Source organism: Salmo salar, chromosome ssa25 (genome assembly GCF_905237065.1).
Source record: "Salmo salar chromosome ssa25, Ssal_v3.1, whole genome shotgun sequence".
In the NCBI taxonomy this organism is placed as follows: domain Eukaryota; kingdom Metazoa; phylum Chordata; class Actinopteri; order Salmoniformes; family Salmonidae; genus Salmo; species Salmo salar.
The window spans coordinates 53856218-53869184 of record NC_059466.1 but is presented as its reverse complement, the minus strand read 5'-3'; the positions used below and the strand labels follow the sequence as shown (position 1 = coordinate 53869184).

At 42.8% G+C, this 12967-nt stretch overlaps 1 protein-coding gene across 2 annotated transcripts in view; it reads left to right on the top strand.

The window, feature by feature from the left end:
- Positions 1-242: 242 nt before the first annotated feature.
- LOC106586949 (protein FAM126B) overlaps positions 243-12967 on the top strand; it is a 144258-nt gene continuing 131533 nt past the window's right edge. For both annotated transcript variants that reach the window (XM_045707907.1, XM_045707906.1), the window contains exon 1: positions 243-336. The gene's annotated coding sequence lies outside the window, so the exon portion shown is untranslated. The remainder of the gene's footprint in view (positions 337-12967) is intronic.

The following is a 12967-nucleotide window of genomic DNA, read 5'->3' as shown; positions in this document are numbered from 1 at the left end:
AACTGAATGGTACACATTATAGATGGAAAATAATCTTCAGAATAATTCCCATTAGATTTCTAGGATAGTCTCGTTCTTATTATAGCTCATCGGATAGTCCACACATCCTTTCCGCAATATGTAACTTCACCTATAGCGATGCGCGTCTGGGCTGAGACTGTCCAATAGAAGAGCAGCAGCACAGCGGGGAGGAGAGGTGATTGGACAAGAGGTTGGGGCGTCAGCTAATGTTCAGGGTACACGACAGACACGCAATGATTACATGAAAACTACACACGTCGCTAGCTTCGTTGGCCGAATTAATGTGATATCTGCTGTTAACGCATGACGAATTGGGTAAGTTATATTTCTGTTATCTAGCTACGCACCGCTGACTAACAACGTAGCTAGTTGGATTTCCAACTGGGATTATTGTTTTGTAACGAGGCAGGAGTGAACACCTTTACGGTTTTAACTAGGTAACGTTACGGTAACTAGGAGCCTGTTTTCTACTTTCTCGACCTTGTCGTTGGATGCTAACTTGATGATAAGCTAATTTGACCTTTTTGAATCGGGAGTAACACTCGTCTCTGGATGGTTTTGGCTAGCTAGTATATGCTAACTACCTTTGGGTTGCTGGTTTATCCAAGCTACCGTTGGGTTGCTGGTTTATCCAAGCTACCGTTGGGTTGCTGGTTTAACCTAGCTACCGTTGGGTTGCTAGTACCCCTAGCTACCGTTGGGTTGCTAGTACCCCTAGCTACCGTTGGGTTGCTAGTACCCCTAGCTACCGTTGGGTTGCTGGTTTGATATCCTAGCTACCGTTGGGTTGCTGGTATATATATCCTAGCTACCGTTGGGTTGCTGGTATATATATCCTTGCTACCGTTGTGTTGCTGGTCCAGCCTAGCTACTGTTGGGTTGCTAGTACCCCTAGCTACCGTTGGGTTGCTGGTCCATCCTAGCTACTGTTGGGTTGCTAGTACCCCTAGCTACCGTTGGGTTGCTGGTGTATATATAGCCTAGCTACCGTTGGGTTGCTGGTCCATCCTAGCTACTGTTGGGTTGCTGGGTTGCTAGTATAGCCTAGCTACCGTTGGGTTGCTGGTGTATATATCCTAGCTACCGTTGGGTTGCTGGCCCGTCCGAGCTACCGTTGGCTTGCTGGTGTTGCCTAGCTACCGTTGGCTTGCTGGTGTTGCCTAGCTACCGTTGGCTTGCTGGTGTTGCCTAGCTACCGTTGGCTTGCTGGTGTTGCCTAGCTACCGTTGGCTTGCTGGTGTTGCCTAGCTACCGTTGGCTTGCTGGTGTTGCCTAGCTACCGTTGGCTTGCTGGTGTTGCCTAGCTACCGTTGGCTTGCTGGTGTTTCCTAGCTACCGTTGGGTTGCTAGTACATCCTAGCTACCGTTGGGTTGCTGGTCCATCCTAGCTACCGTTGGGTTGCTGGTATATACACCAGCTACCGTTGGGTTGCTGGGTTGCTGGTATATGCTAGCTACCATTGGGTTGCTGGTATATATCCTAGCTACCGTTGGGTTGCTAGTGTATCCCAACTACCGTTGGGTTGCTACTACCCCCTAGCTACCGTTGGGTTGCTAGTGTGTCCTAACTACCGTTGGGTTGCTGGTTTATATATCCTAGCTACCGTTGGGTTGCTAGTGTATCCTAGCTACCGTTGGGTTGCTAGTTTTACCTAGCTACCGTATCCTAGCTACCGTTGGGTTGCTGGTTTATCCTAGCTACCGTATCCTAGCTACCGTTGGGTTGCTAGTGCAACCTAGCTACCGTTGGGTTGCTAGTGCACCCTAGCTACCGTTTGGTTGCTAGTGCACCCTAGCTACCGTTTGGTTGCTAGTGCACCCTAGCTACCGTTTGGTTGCTAGTGCACCCTAGCTACCGTTTGGTTGCTAGTGCACCCTAGCTACCGTTGGGTTGCTAGTGTACCCAGCCAGCTACGTGTCAACATTTTGTGACGTTAGCCGGGCATGAAACCAAACAGATTTGCTCGTTTTGTAAAGCTAGACATTATTACTAGCTGCTATATTACACAATTAAACCCTCAGAATATGTTATGTTGTTGAACCGTGACGTTGCCTGTCTGAAAGGGCAATAGTGAAACCTATAAAACATGGAAGTTGGAGCCAACCTTCATCAAGCTAGCTCCAAAAAAACCCAGCACACCCATTACTAACATTAACGTTACCTAACGGCTAGCTAGCTAGCTAGCTAGCTCTCCTCTGAGTCGTCGGTGACATGAGCTAACTAGGTTAACTAGGTAGCTAACTAGGTTGAGCTAACTAGGTTGTTGTATGTTAGCCCAATAATGGACTAAAGGAGGGCTAACGTTTTGTCCTAAAACCTTAACGTTACATGTTCTGTTTAAAGGTGACTTGGTCCTGGAAGCCATCGAGTCTCAATTACGGTAAAGTTTTAGAAACCGAAATCCCTCTAACGTTACTTTCATATCACATCAAAATAATTTAACAAATGTGAAATGGACACATAAACATCATTGGTTAAAAACAGTGTTATAACCCCTGGACTGACAGGGGGCGCTTTATTGAAGCCACTTCGCAGCCATCTTGGTGGTACTCAATTGTAAAAAAAATAAAAATATATTTTGGAATCTATAGAAATGCATTACTGTCTACATTTGTTTTGACACGTTTATTCTATTACAGACACCGTAATGCATACTTTTAAATTATATTATCCAAACATGGCTATTAAAAAGAGAAACAAATATACAAATGTTTTTTTTAAATATTTTGCTGGCCCCACTACAACCAAAAAAAGACTTAAATACATGTAATTTGGTCCTTGAAACATTTTAATTTCAATACTGTAGAATTCCATTCATTCCAATAGAGAACTGTTCCAACTAGGGAGAGCCAATATGGCCGACCAGTGGCTTCAAAGCCCCACAAATTCCAATACATAGCTTCAGTAATCCAGAGTTTATATACTTCATTGATTTTAACAGTTGCAGCAGACAGTATTTTTCAGTGATAACATGTTTGTGGCGTCTGTCTTGTTAACACATCGGTGTTCGGAGACGTAGATGGGTAATAAGCACAGGTAGTCCATGCCGTCTTCTGTCTTTCCTGTAAACAAGCGCTGTAACATGGAAATATGGCCGTAACCCTATAAAGGTGAGCATCAATTTAAGTTATATTTTTTCCTTTTCTCGCTGACATGAAAGATAAGGTCCTTATGCTTCCAAAACCTTACCGCAAGCGATGTGTTAATTTTGTTTATTTACTTTATTTAACCTTTATTTAACTAGGCAAGTCAGTTAAGGACAAATTCTTATTTACAATGACGGCCTACACCGGCCAAACCTGGACGACGCTATTTAACTTGTTTAAAATGTGAATGTATCATGTGAATGAATGTATTGTGCCTTTCGCCTCAATTGCGATAATAATAATGACAATAAGGATGTGTAGTCTGGGTTGTGTGTGTGTGTGTGTGTGTGTGTGTGTGTGTGTGTGTGTGTGTGTGTGTGTGTGTGTGTGTTCGCTACACAGAGCAAGGGTTGTGCTTACTGGGTAAATCCAATCACTTTTTCACAGCACCACTTTTGATTTGAACAAATCCTTCCATACATATCTACTCATTGTAGAAGTGCTCAAAGTTTATTTTAATTTTATTTTTAATCTGAACGCCAAAATATTCAACAGTTAAGTGCTCAAAGTTGACCCATTTTGTATACCATACCATGAGACATCAATGTCTTCAGCACTGGAAAGCTTACAAACAGGCTTGTCAAAATAGTTTTTTTGAATTTCTGGGGAAATATATTTTTTTTAACCTTTTAACGTCTATCTAAAAACCGGTAAACCCAAATGTATTATTTTGTAGCTTAGACACTAATTTACGTCATCTAAGGTTTTTGTGTTGTGCCCGCCATCAGTTGAGACACAACATGCTCTTGAATACAGGGCGGGTGTCACGTTTTGCTGATAAATGTACGAAAATGTGAATAACATTTAAATGTTCAAATGTACCACAAAGATGGTTGGAGGTCCACACATCAGGATGTTGATTTGAATGGAAATATGTTTTACATTTTACTGTTAATCCTCCATAGAAAACATATATAATTGTTTTTAAAAAGTGTGTGAAGAACATTGTTTGCATCTATGAGCTAGCTAGACCACTTTACCATTTATCATAGCATACGTGTCGATTAATCGTTGTGACATATGAGACACGAGTGATGTGGTAATAACTACGTAAAAAAAATAATCAACACGTTAAATTATGTGACGTGCAGTCATATTCAGGTCCTGATTGGTCAATATTTGACACGTCAAATAGTGTTTTGTCTTTTTTGTCACGCAAAGACCCAAACGGCATTCCATAGAAATCCTGGTTGAGAGTGAAACGACTGAACGAAACAGCACAGCAAGTGAAAGAAATAGGTTTTGATTTTCTTTGACTGGTAATGGAAACATATGTAAATGCCAACAAAATAACTTTTTGGTCAGGTGTGTGTGTGTGTGTGTGTGTGTGTGTGTGTGTGTGTGTGTGTGTGTGTGTGTGTGTGTGTGTGTGTGTGTGTGTGTGTGTGTGTTGTGTTAACCATTATTTAGCTAGGCAAGTCGGTTAAGAACAAATTCTTATTTATAATGACGGCCTGGACGATGCTGGGCAAATTGTGCGCCGCCCTGTGGAACTCCTAATCATGTGATACAGCCTGGATTCGAACCAGGGACTGTTAAGCCTCTTGCACTGAGATGCAGTGCCTTAGATTGGTGTGTGTGTGTGTGTGTGTGTGTTAAGCATTCTAGTACAGTTAAATACTTAAAAGGCCGCTATAATGTTAAATATAGGTTATCAGCATCGGGTTTTTGGTAAGGAAAATATTGGATGTCGGTATCGGCCAAAAATGTCATATCGGTGCATCACTTATCTATGACGAGGACATCCCGGCCGGCCAAACCCTCCCCTAACCCGGATGCTGCTGGGCCAATTGAATGCCGCCTCATGGGTATCGCGGCTGGCTGCGAGTCTGTAGTGACGCCTCTAGCACTGCGATGCATTGCCTTAGACCGCTGCGCCGCTTGGGGATGCCCGAACCGGATTGACTTGACACAACGGGAAAAGCAATCTGTACAAACTAAACGGAAACAACACAGGAACGTTTTACTTTAAGGGGTTTGAGTCATCCATGTATCCGGGTAAGAGTCTAGCTACATTTTAAAGATTATTATACGTTTCTAATTTTGTCAGTTATTTTCATTGCAAGTTAAAGCGTAGTGTTAGCAGGCTCGCTAGCTAACGATAGGGACTGTTAAGCATCTTGCACTGCGCCTTAGATTGGTGTGTGATCCATTTAGAAAAGTGTCTGGTTAAGCATAATCTAAGAATTATAAAATATTTATACAATTTTTTTATTTTTTTATTTTGATATTGCTACTATGAAAATTTGCAAGTAACCATTTCACTGTTCCTTTTGCACCTTATCTTTCTGTATTTATTAAGGATCCCTTTTAGCGGTTGCCAAGGCAGCAGCTACTCTTCCTGGTGTCCAAACACATTAAGGCACTTGCATATAAAACAATACATCATATAACATTATTACACCACTACATATGTATAATACAACAATATTATGTATGTGTGTAGAGCAAGATTCAAATGTTACCACAAACATGTGGGTACCTTTTCGTTTCTCTTCACAGTGTTCCATAAGGTGTATTTTGATCTGTTTTTTAAAAAAAATCTGATTCTCCTGCTGCATCAGTTACCTGATGTGGAATAGAGATCCATGTAATCATGGTTCTATGTAGTACTGTGGGCCTCCCATAGTCTGTTCTGGACTTGGGGACTGTGAAGAGACCTCTGGTGGCATGTCTTGTGGGGTATGAATGGGTGTCTGAGCTGTGTGCCATGTAGTACTGTTGGGTTGCTGGTATATCCTATCCTCTATGTAGTAGTACTGTTGGGTTGCTGGTATATCCTATCCTCTATGTAGTAGTACTGGGTTGCTGGTATATCCTATCCTCTATGTAGTAGTACTGGGTTGCTGGTATATCCTATCCTCTATGTAGTAGTACTGTTGGGTTGCTGGTATATCCTATCCTCTATGTAGTAGTACTGTTGGGTTGCTGGTATATCCTATCCTCTATGTAGTAGTACTGTTGGGTTGCTGGTATATCCTATCCTCTATGTAGTAGTACTGTTGGGTTGCTGGTATATCCTATCCTCTATGTAGTAGTACTGGGTTGCTGGTATATCCTATCCTCTATGTAGTAGTACTGGGTTGCTGGTATATCCTATCCTCTATGTAGTAGTACTGGGTTGCTGGTATATCCTATCCTCTATGTAGTAGTACTGTTGGGTTGCTGGTATATCCTATCCTCTATGTAGTAGTACTGTTGGGTTGCTGGTATATCCTATCCTCTATGTAGTAGTACTGTTGGGTTGCTGGTATATCCTATCCTCTATGTAGTAGTACTGGGTTGCTGGTATATCCTATCCTCTATGTAGTAGTACTGGGTTGCTGGTATATCCTATCCTCTATGTAGTAGTACTGGGGTTGCTGGTATATCCTATCCTCTATGTAGTAGTACTGTTGGGTTGCTGGTATATCCTATCCTCTATGTAGTAGTACTGTTGGGTTGCTGGTATATCCTATCCTCTATGTAGTAGTACTGTTGGGTTGCTGGTATATCCTATCCTCTATGTAGTAGTACTGGGTTGCTGGTATATCCTATCCTCTATGTAGTAGTACTGGGTTGCTGGTATATCCTATCCTCTATGTAGTAGTACTGTTGGGTTGCTGGTATATCCTATCCTCTATGTAGTAGTACTGGGTTGCTGGTATATCCTATCCTCTATGTAGTAGTACTGGGTTGCTGGTATATCCTATCCTCTATGTAGTAGTACTGGGTTGCTGGTATATCCTATCCTCTATGTAGTAGTACTGGGTTGGCATTTGTCTTTTCTGTAGATATTATAACCATGTATTGCTACCACTGTATTATCAAAGTGAGTTTTAGAGACAGTCAGAAGATGAATATCATCTGTTACTAGCAGGTTATTGTCTTCATGGACCTTGTTTCTCAGGCTGCATATGTTAATATGGGATAATTTTAGCACTTTTCTGTGTTGCGTGATTGTTTTGAATGCTTTACTGAGAAGCTTATCAGAAGTAGACATGCTCATGTTATTTACATTGGAGCTGATTGTGCAGCTCACCCTACACAAAGTGGTCTTCCTACTCAGTGCTAACAGTGTAACTCTGGTTCATAGGCACATGATTACTGCATACAATAGCTGTAGGGTCAACAGAGCTATTCAGGGCAGTTAGGAATGAAGACTTCTACAGTAGATGTACCCAAACATTCAAGGGCCATTTTCTCAAAAGTTACACGTTTATCAACTTTCAAATCAGAATTACTTTGTTATTGTTCCTCATCTGTGGAGTATCATATACCAATTTGTAGCTCTGAGTCTCTACTTTTATTCAATGTAAAAAGCACCATTTTGATGTTGCTACATAAGACTAAAAAGAGGTGGTGGGTGACATGAACTGTAACTCAGTAAAATTGTAGAAATTGTTGGATTGTTTTTGTTCACTGACCTGATTTCCACTAGACCACACAGTCAAAACCGATTTCCCGTTTTGACCACAGTTGCCACTCCGGTGGGAGAAATGAATAGGTGAAAATCACAGCCAACGCTGTCATTTCACTATACCTGCAGATAATATTATGGACATTTTTTTGTGAAATTACAATTTCAAAAAATCCTGTGTAGTTCCTTTTAACATTTTAAGTACATTTGTAATGGTCTACCAGCTAAATTGCAGTGGTCTGAAGGGAAAGGTACAGTCTATGATTTCCTGTATTTAAGAGCATGATATCTCAACTGATGAACACGCAACCCTCAGATGTGAAATAGGGTCTAAACTGCAATATTTTTTTTCCAGAAATAATCTCGTTGGACAGCACTGTTTGTGTGTTTTTTTTAAATGATACCAACCTCAACTAGTTATATTTTCCAGTGAAGAAGGGTGTTCAAAATGGATCTACTCAGAGCACCTTTTTATCTCCGGAATGTTTTGGCATTCAAGTAAAAAAGAAAGTCCCTTTCTGACCACTTCTTCCATCGGCCACCATGTATGGGAAGCTGTTTTGGTTTAAATCTAAAGTGATGCTGTCAAAAAGTGATTGAATTCAAATGGATTTACCCTACTGGAGTTATATCCCCCAGGGCTATGCAGAGTCCCAACCATACATCATGCCGTCCACCACCACCTGAGGGATACCTACCCAGGGAATCAGCGCTTTAATTAGCCTGTCATGGGTTACCAGGGCCTCCTCTTTTAGGCCTAGATTGTATCTAAAGATGTTGTGTCATTTAGGATTTAAACTGCAGAAATGGGAGATTCCTAACTGACTGAATCCGTAAGAGGAAGCACTGAACAGGTTAATCACACAAGTCATGTGAAAGGGAACTGAACGAACAGGGCCAGCTGAACATGTGCGTAGCATGCAGACAGAGGGAGCGGAGTCCAGCCTTGCCGAGTCCCACTGATCGAGACGGGCAGGAGGCCTGGCTGTCAGCTCTGTCACATCTGGGTGTTTATAATCTCCCTCCTATGGCGAGGATTGTACCCCTATTCAGACACACTAGGGTTCTCTCTGGATTACACTGTCAAAGCAGCACTGAGGAAGAGCTACATGTCTCCTGATTTATTCTGTTGCATCAATGTTTTTCAGAAGCGTATTACTCACCGGGTCTTTTCTGGATGCATGTGACGCAGTTTGGGAATTGGACTAGTAGCTAGACTGACAGCCTTCTGCGACGCATGTGATTCCCAGGGAAGTGGTTTTGGGATACGTTATGTGGGTTTCAACCTTAGGCCCTTCCCTGGTGAGTATAAGGCTGTTTCCCAAATGGCGCCCCATTCCTTACACAGTGCACTACTTTTGAACCAGGGTCCATGGGGAATAGGGTGCCATTTGGGAAGTTGCTTATTGGCAGTCCTCCATAGGAAATCCTGAAGTATTTGATTTCAATGTAGTTTTGTCCTTAACATGGATTGAAGTCTTTTTAATTTACGTTTAGCTCACATATCATGTAAAAGTATGCATTATTTGTCTGTAATGGAATAAACGTGGCAAAAACCAATGTAGACAATAAATTAGGGATGCACGATATATCAGTAAGCATATCGGAATTGGCCGATATTAGCTAAAAATGCCAACAAAGGCCCGATGTTTAGTTTAACGCCGATGTGCAAAACCGATGTCAAAGCTGATGTCCATACCTCTATAACGGAGGTGGATGAGGTCCATACCTCTATAACGGAGGTAGGTGAGGTCCATACCTCTATAACGGAGGTAGATGAGGTCCATACCTCTATAACGGAGGTAGGTGAGGTCCATACCTCTATAACGGAGGTAGGTGAGGTCCATACCTCTATAACGGAGGTAGGTGAGGTCCATACCTCTATAACGGAGGTAGGTGAGGTCCATACCTCTATAACGGAGGTAGGTGAGGTCCATACCTCTATAACGGAGGTAGGTGAGGTCCATACCTCTATAACGGAGGTAGGTGAGGTCCATACCTCTATAACGGAGGTAGGTGAGGTCCATACCTCTATAACGGAGGTAGATGGGGTCCATACCTCTATAACGGAGGTAGATGAGGTCCGTACCTCTATAACGGAGGTAGATGGGGTCCATACCTCTATAACGGAGGTAGATGAGGTCCATACCTCTATAACGGAGGTAGATGAGGTCCATACCTCTATAACGGAGGTGGGTGAGGTCCATACCTCTATAACGGAGGTGGGTGAGGTCCATGAGGTCCATACCTCTATAACGGAGGTGGATGAGGTCCATACCTCTATAACGGAGGTGGATGAGGTCCATACCTCTATAACGGAGGTGGATGAGGTCCATACCTCTATAACGGAGGTGGATGAGGTCCATACCTCTATAACGGAGGTGGATGAGGTCCATACCTCTATAACGGAGGTGGATGAGGTCCATGAGGTCCATACCTCTATAACGGAGGTGGGTGAGGTCCATACCTCTATAACGGAGGTGGGTGAGGTCCATACCTCTATAACGGAGGTGGGTGAGGTCCATACCTCTAGAACGGAGGTGGGTGAGGTCCATACCTCTATAACGGAGGTGGGTGAGGTCCATACCTCTAGAACGGAGGTGGGTGAGGTCCATACCTCTAGAACGGAGGTGGGTGAGGTCCATACCTCTAGAACGGAGGTGGGTGAGGTCCATACCTCTAGAACGGAGGTGGGTGAGGTCCATACCTCTAGAACGGAGGTGGGTGAGGTCCATACCTCTAGAACGGAGGTGGGTGAGGTCCATACCTCTAGAACGGAGGTGGGTGAGGTCCATACCTCTAGAACGGAGGTGGGTGAGGTCCATACCTCTAGAACGGAGGTGGGTGAGGTCCATACCTCTAGAACGGAGGTGGGTGAGGTCCATACCTCTAGAACGGAGGTGGGTGAGGTCCATACCTCTAGAACGGAGGTGGGTGAGGTCCATACCTCTAGAACGGAGGTGGGTGAGGTAATGATGCCACAAAAAATATAGCGCTACACGTGCAACACAGCATTCCTAGCCCACAATATCTGCTCTGTGGATTGAGCAGTCAACAGGTCAAAGGTGAAATCCATTAACGCCAAGATAATGGGATTCATTGCCCTTGACAATCAACCGTTCTCTGTCGTGGATGATGTTGGCTTTCGCCGACTGGTCGACAACCTCGAGCCCCGGTACATACTACCAAGTAGTCGCTATTTTTCAGATGTTGCCCTACCGGAGTTACAGAGTATTGTTGAAACGCACATCCATGAGCTACTTGCTATGGGAGTCACTGCTATTAGGTTCACCACTGACATTTTGGACCAGCGATGTCAGTCCCATGAGAATGCAGAGTCTGACAGCACAGCGGGTCGACGAGGAAACTGAGGAAAGCCGTATTGGATGCATTTCAATGGCATTTGACAACATGTTTGAAACATGAACACACTCCTAGTGTCATTCGAACAACTGACTGGAGAAATAAGCTCATCAACTGTGTCTGTAGCAGACGTGACATCCCTCCGTCATGGCATTGAAACGCCTGCTCAGCAAAACTGCCCACACAGACCGTGGGGTTAAACCTTGGAAAAGTACTCTACAAGAGGCTGTGAACAAGGCGATTCGGTGGCATTCTCTCTGAGCCTTTTTGCTGTGTGTGTGTTGTACTAGAATGCTTAAAAGGCCGCAATTTTTATTATAGTTTTTTTTTTTTTTTTTTTGGCAAAGAAAATATCGGGCTTGGCCAAAGATGTCATATTGGTGCATCCCTTACAATACTGCATTTCTATAGCTCTCACACTCACTCACTCTCACAGTGCATTCAGAAAGTATTCAGACCCCTTGTTACATTACAGCCTTGTTCATTATCAATCTATACACTGTACCCCATAATGAAAAAGCAAAAACAGGTTGTTAGAAGTTGTGGCAAATTTATTTAAAAAATGTAAAACAGAAACCCAAGATCAGTGGCATCCATCAACCTGTTTTGGCTGTGTCATGGGGTATTGTGTGTAGATTGTTGAGGGGGATTACATTTTTTTTAATCAATTTTAGAAAAAGGCTTTAACGTAACACATTGTGGAAAAAGTCAATGGGAATCAATCATTTCCGAATGCACTGTATGTCCACTGTGACACAGACCCGTCATGGCGGCTGTACAGTAAGGTACATCACAGTGCCTAACAGTAGGTACCTGAGAGATCCATGTCTCTGTATTTTATGTCTAAACTGAGGCCTGTCCTGTTTACTGTGCCAGTCACGACTCAGAGCCCAGAGTTGAACTGCTGCCAATTAGAAGATGATTCCAGGGGAGTGCTGGATTTGAGGCTTTGGCTGACTGGGTCAAGGCAGTTATGAATGTATTTTATTGTTTTAAAATTGTATAACAGTGTGCCCTCAGGCCCCTACTCCACCACTACCACATATTTACAGTACAAAATCCATGTGTATGTTATTGTATGCCTATACATGTGTATGTGTTGCTTCAGTCCCCGCTGTTCCATAAGGGGGTGTGTGTTTGTGTGTGTGTGTGTATATATCTGTTTTCCTTGCTACCCATTCTGAAACTAACTGCAGCTCTTTGTTAAGTGTTTCAGTGGCTGTAGTAGCTGACGTTGAGTCATCCACATACATAGACATTCTTTATGCAAAGCCAGTGGCCTGTCATTAGTAAAGATGATTCTACCTGGATTATGTTGGTGCTGAGAGGGGGCCTGTGTCCCAAATGCAGGGTCCTATTTTTATTTTGTTGCCTGATTCCGTTTTGTTGAGGGTTACAGTTCACACTTTATTTTTATTTTTTTTATTTTTAAATATTTAAAAAAATATTTTTTAGCTGTTCTAAATCCACAACAACGCTTCAATTACATCAGGAGGTCTGAGAAAAATCATATAGCTTTTCATTTTTAGATGTAGTTACCCTTTTAATTCAACTGCACACCAGCCAGAGAGAGACCTTTGTTTGGTTAGTGATGTGTCTAGCTCTCATGTGACTGCAGAGTTCGCAAAAGTAATGGCCACTGAATTTATGCAAATAATCATGTCATTCTGCCAGGTAGGCATAGGCTACTTTTGTAGTTAACATTTAATTGATTAGGTTTTCGGGAAATCCTTTCCATCTACCAGAAAACAGTTTTAATTACATGAGCATCATGTACGCACACCGAGATGGGCATTCCTGTTGCCTCTGCAGAAATTAAAATACACTGATGCATTTTGTTTATCTTTGACAATAAAGTTGGGATTCTGTTCGCCTTCTCCACAAAACAGATTCTATATTGCCCTACAAATGGCACCGCTACTATTTTTAACCAGTGCCCATACGGCTAATAGTGCGCTATATAGAGAATAGGGTGCCATTTGGGACAGAGCCAGGCTGTGCTGTACAGCAGGTCTGGGCTCGGCTGGGAATTCATTT